The sequence below is a fragment of the Macrobrachium nipponense genome, chromosome 14, assembly GCF_015104395.2.
Source record: "Macrobrachium nipponense isolate FS-2020 chromosome 14, ASM1510439v2, whole genome shotgun sequence".
Taxonomy (NCBI): Eukaryota; Metazoa; Arthropoda; class Malacostraca; order Decapoda; family Palaemonidae; genus Macrobrachium; species Macrobrachium nipponense.
The window spans coordinates 77,645,077-77,651,695 of NC_087207.1; positions in this window are offsets into that span (position 1 = coordinate 77,645,077).

Sequence of the window (6,619 nt, forward strand, 5' to 3'; positions counted from 1 at the left end):
ATATCATAAATAATATGATTAATATATATATATATTATATTATATATATATAATAATATATAATAATCCTCAGATTTTGTGATTCAACAATAAAATAAAGACACAGACACACATACACACACACACACACACACACCACACACATATATATATATATATATATATATATATATATATATATATATATATATATATATTTACCCAAAATAGAAAGTTTTAACAAAATCAGCAGAAAAGTTATTATTTTATCAACAATCCATTAACTCCCAGTAGTACCGGGTCGAGTACTGGACCAGCAGTACTCACCGCGCCACTCAACTCTATCTTGTATGCACCCTCTTACATCCTGGAAGTGTGTGCCCCTCTCCTGCAATATCTCTTCCACTCTATCTACCAAGCATGTTAAAGGTCTTCTTCTCCCTCATTCCCGCTAAGACTTTATCAGTCTTCCTTGTTTTCCTCACAGGCGCAAATCTTAAGCAACGCTGCCCACCTTTTCACCAGCAGGCTTCTATTATCTCCAAATTTCTTGATCTCTGCATCATTTCTATTTCGCATCAGTTCATCTTAGCAGTCCTAACTTTTAACACTCTTTTTATCTCATTCGTAGTTTACGCAAACACATTTCACGGTTTTATCGTTCAGATACTTTTCACAGATATTGCTACCCTCTTTGCTATTTTTCTATCACACATTTAAATACATTGCACAATCTTTCTGGTTTCTATTTAGCCTCAAACTTTTATCCTGCTCAAAGCCACTTTCAACTTTCTCCCCTAACAGAGAACTCTAACTTCTTTTACTAATCTTCAGAGTTTTGTTCACCATAACCAATCAATACTATTAACTGTAAAAATCAGCCAGTCTAAACACCACAATATTCTTTCCCCATAAATATTAGCTTCTACACCTTTCAACTATTTTTGACAACTTTCAGTTAGTTATGGATATTAAACAGCTATGGAGATCATGACTATCCTTCTCTTAAACTTTCTTTTATGCCAAATAATTCATTTTCCAATCTTAAGAAAAGGCTTTGCTTTCATCATATAAATATGTAAATGTTCTGAAGAAACGACCTCCCACAAAATCCATCTACAGCAGCGACAACAATCTTAGGTTTTGCAGTGACGAACGTGTCCAGTGTGAAGAAGAATTCGAGTAGTTAACATGGCATTGTGGCTATTACAATTACACCACATGACATCTCTATCAATTTCCTTATCAGTTCTTGCTAGATTTATGAGTGCTACATGCACCTGTTGCTATTACTCTAGATTTTCTAGCGTAGATGTTTCTCAAAATAACACTTGATCCACACACCTTTCTCCTTGCCTAAACCCACACAGATCTAACGATAATTCCTCTTGTTGTCTATTCAATTTGTAGTCCTTTTACCCCTTTTGGGATGTATAAATAGATTCTTGAGCCACCTTTCCTTTCTGAAGGGAAATATGGATGTTGAAAAAAAAAAAATTGAAGCTCTTGAGGCATTATCTATGCAGTATGCGTTAATTAAATTAATAATAATAAAATTAGGGGGACGTGCAGATACATAGAAGCAGTAGCAAAGAAGGCTCAAAATATTTTGAGATGTACCGAGGATGATCAGTCGTTGAAATTGATGAGCAATTCAGGAGTTTTTGGTTCGTCAAAAAATACACATCACCTGAGCTTCTCTTAGCTGCCTCTCTAGGCAGTTCCCTGTATCATCTTTATTGCACTATTTTCTGTGTGTGTGTGTGTGTGTGTGTGTGTGTGTGTGTGTGTGTGTGTGTGTGTGTGTGTGTGTATGTGTTCGCTTGCCATCATTTCGAATTGAAAGAAAGTCTGACAAAAAAATAGTAGGTACTTTTGTTGTTTGTTCTGTACATGATGCCATTTATTTGTTTATCTTTATTGTTTTAATTATTTATTAATTTGATTATTTGTTTATTTATTTGTTAATTTGTTTGTCTGTTTATTTACCATTTCTGTTTTTGCCGGTTGAGGTTAGCAAGGAACAGGTTTGCATCTACTGTTAGATGGCTTCTGCTGTCCAGTAGATATTTCTTCTTAACAACGAGTGGTTTGCAGATTACACGTGATATGTTTACAGTAAAATTGCAGTTTCTAGTAGTAATTTCTAGTAGCTAAGATAAGCTTTTTAATAAATATATCTTTACGTTGTTGTAGTTTTTTAATAAATATATCTTTACGTTGTTGTAGTACCATATTAATCATTATATCATCTCCAATTTGACTTCTTATGCAAGCTTACAAAATCTGTTTGATGTCAATTTTCTCTTTTTTGATAAGGAATGTATTGAAGAATATATAAGAGAAGTAAGAGGTCTGCTTTTTGCTGTTGGACTAGGACTTAGCATGCGAGATGATGCTTTATATAACAACCTACAATGAGACTGGTCATAGTATTAGATTTTTATCGGAAAATAACATTTGCAAATCAGTATTTTCAGCATATGCTTTGTAGTTGACGGAAAAGGCTTATGATTGAAAGCGTTCATTTTCATAATATGCACTATTTTTTTATAGGGGATGAATGCAGTATAGTCTATAAGTTCTTTTTGCAGATGTGTTTTAGGGAGATTAAAACCTTGGCTAGTAGTTTAAGCGGGATAATAGGGTCTACCATAAAATGGTTTTCTGTCACAATAAAAGTATAGAAAATGAGAATATTTTTTTGGTAGACGGGAGGAAATTTATATCACTTTGCCCTCATCTGATTTTTTTAGCTCACTCTACTTCAAGAAGAAAGAACAGAACGCGTGAGTTGCTTATGATATATCATAAAAAATCTGTTATTCGTTCTGATAAGTAAAATAGCTTCAGCAGTTTCGTCTAGCTTATCCTTAAAATGGAAACGCATAACGTTTCCATGATGGGAAGGTAAATAAATGGAAGTGTACGACTAGGCTTGCAAAATCCGCTTTCAGGTTAAGTCTCATCATAAAAATTTATTTTTTGTATAATCCTTGCAGAATTGTGTAATTGTGATCAACCTGTCAGTGAAAATAGTGTCACTTAAGCCTAGTGCATCCATTGAGAATCTCACTATCAATTTCAAACCTAATCAGTAACTTGCATTTGATGGTCAGTTTACTATTCGATGCCAATACCATGTTGCTGTGATTCTGTAAGGAATAATGATTTTATACTCCTTTTGTATGAGAGAGAGTTTGATTCAGTTTACACAGTTAACAAAATAAAAGTTTCTTGAGTTTATAATTTCATTATTAATCTTCTCCATATTGCATTTGTTGTTTTTATGGGGGTTGGGGGAGGCCTGTAATATATTCATTCGCGTTAGCGTGCTTGAAATAAAAACATGGTTGCACAATTGGAAATTATCTTGAGAATAGGTGAATAGGTTTTGGTATAGCTTGGAAGCAGTCATTGCCCTCAATGGGATATGCAGGTGGGATGATATCCGTCCGTCATATGACTTTGCGTAGAACTCTCAATGCCGAGAACAGGAGTAGCTTTGTATGAGGTCCACAATAATATATCAATGGTAGAATGTAAGTCTTTATAAAAAATGTATAAAAAAAACTTTGGATCCTTATCCTGGGTTCATCTTCAGTCCAACTAAGTAATTACAACAGAATGTGACAAGATAAACTTCTGAAAAGAGGACCTAACCTCCACAGCCATCCATCCTTCACGTTCCCTGTATACATTTTTGTAGCCTCACATTCTATGTTATTGTGAACCTTGCACAGAATGACTTACTTTCGTAGTTACATCGTCACCATACCCTTTCCTAGTTATATAAAGTTAAGCTAGACAGTTAGTTTTTAAAGTCACCTATATCACTCTCCCCATCACGCAAAAGAACATATGAGCACCACCCACCCCCCTTCTTCAATCCCTCTGAACCTTTCTGCTATTCAAGCATATCTCACATGCTAGATCTGCCGCCCAGTTCGTCCCTGTTTTGACGAACTGGCGTATCCTATTTTTTTCAAATGTTTTCGAGTTTTCCAGCCAAAGCATTTCAGTTTTTAATACCCTGAAACATATTTAAATTTCAGCTGTCTGTGTTATCACACTTTCAAGCCAAATTTCCTCGAAGGATGAGCTAATTAGAAGCTCCGAATTATATCAGAATCATTCAAGATAATTTTCACAGGATGGGAAAAAGATGGTTTATTGTGACGATTCGTCAAACTAGGGTAGAGTTACGCTGTCATAGCTGTGCTTCATTATCTGCTCTCACTTCCCTCCTAACATCTTAAGTAGCAAATTGCATGACCATTCTGAAATTTATTCTAACCCTTTTCATTCCTCTATCTTTTAGCTCTGCCTCCCATCATATAAATCCTTTACTCTCACCAACTCTTCAAATTAGAAACTTAGTTGACATTTATGGCTTCAGTCTCTTTAGAGATTTCCTCAGTAATGTATTTTATTAAGGAAATCTTTGCTTATTCTTGTTTTTATCTACATTACTCTTTCAACAAATCTTTGACTACTTAAAGTAGTGGCTTTTCCCCATTCTTAGATGTTCATTAATCTCAAGTTTTTTCTCTCCCAGTTCGTCCTTGTCTGACTCAACCTTTTGTTTGCCTTTACTCAAAATGAAAGCCTTATGTCCTGCAACGACCTATATAATATATATATATATATATATACTATATATATATATATAAGATATATATATATATATATATATATATATATAAAAATATATTATATATATATATAAATCAATTATTATAGATATCTATATATATATATATATATATAATTATACTATATATAGATATGATATATATATAATATATAATATATATATTAATTATATAATATGTAGTATATATTGACTTTTGGAAATACCCCATTCAACCTAGCAATTCAGAACATCAATGTTCAGAAGAAAGAAATTTGCTCCCGAATGACTGACAGGGACAACAGAAGAAGAAGAAATCTCGTTGTACTATTTCTTTATTGATATTTGTTATGTTGGGACCTTATAATACACCTGTCTGGAAAGGATCGCAGTAAGAAAAGGTATAAAGAGGAATAAGAAAAAAGCCTCACACGTTCTAACAGTTGCTGATATTCGAAGGTAACCACATGACGTCATTATATAGATGTCTATGACGTAACTGCAGACGTGCTTACGACGCGGAATCAAAGCAATTATAGTTATTTTCAGATTTCACGTAAGGTTATATTTACATTGAGTAGCGTGCAAGTTAAGTAGAGTTCTTCTGTTGTTAACTTCAACTTAATGAAATATCTGAGAATACTTTCATCGCCTTTATATCTATGAATGTTGGGAAAATTTGTACATTGAATGCATTGCTACGCTTGTCAAAAGCAAGAAAGCATTCTCTCTGTAAATCGCAGCAAAAGAAGCAGAGAACTGGCTAAGCTGATAAAATGCGAGTTATAATTCTTGTTAGAAATCTTTGAATTATAAATATTGTGTATTAAGTCAGAAATGTAAATGATAATTATTTTGTATATATATATATATATATATATATATATATATATCTATATATATATACATGTTTTTATATAATCAGTAAGTATGTACACTTACAACATTGTATATATTTATACAGAGAATAATCAATATTGTTATAGAGTTACTCGTCCAAAAGCGTATGCATTTTCTAGTAAAATCTGTGAAAATTTTCATCTTGTGTGTATACATATATATGATATACATATAATATATATATATACTATATATATATATATATAGTATATAGTATATATATAATATATATATATATATATGTATGTATATATATATATATATATATATATATATATATATATGATATATATATATATATATATATATATATATATATATATATATATATATATATATGTGTGTGTGTGTGTGTGTGTGTGTGTGTGTGAAATCTATCTAGTTTTCTTCACAGATTTTATCGTGAATGGGACCAAACTTTTGCTTTTGTTCATATTTTTTTTTTAGAACATTCTTGAGAACATTATAAATGTCTATCGATTTTCTACCGACCTCTCTCTGGAAACTGGTATAGCTTCGACTCCAAGAGATTATCAGTGACTATGAATGTAGACGAACTACGCTGTCAAAAGCTAATGTATAGTTTGTGAAAGTAAGGATGTTCTGGCTTTTCACCAGTGTTGTGATGAAGTTCACATATTTTTGCTTACTCGGGGAGTAAACCTACAAACTACTATGTTGTTGTTGTTGTTGTCCTTGCTGTTGTTGTTCTTGTTGTAGGAAAGCCCTTAGGAAATGCCTAAAAAGGTCTGAAAAACGTGTTTCGCATTGAGTTAAAGATACAGGAATTTTAGGATAGGACATATATGATATATTTATTAGAATGAAAAATGTATAAGATAAATAGAGTGTGTGTTAAACAGTATATAACAATTACTTTTAATAAAATCTAGCATATTTAGTTTAATTTTCTTTGGTGAAACAACGCGCTATTTGACCGTAGATTTTAGCACGTGCCCCAGGTAAGCTGGAGGTCAGATAACGCTTGTTCGTATGAAGATTTGAGCATTCCATTTGAGATGCGGGGAATTTCTGCACTAAATTCTTATTGAGCTCTTATCGCTAATCTTCAGACTCTAATCAGTAGCTGTCTTACAAAGCTGATGC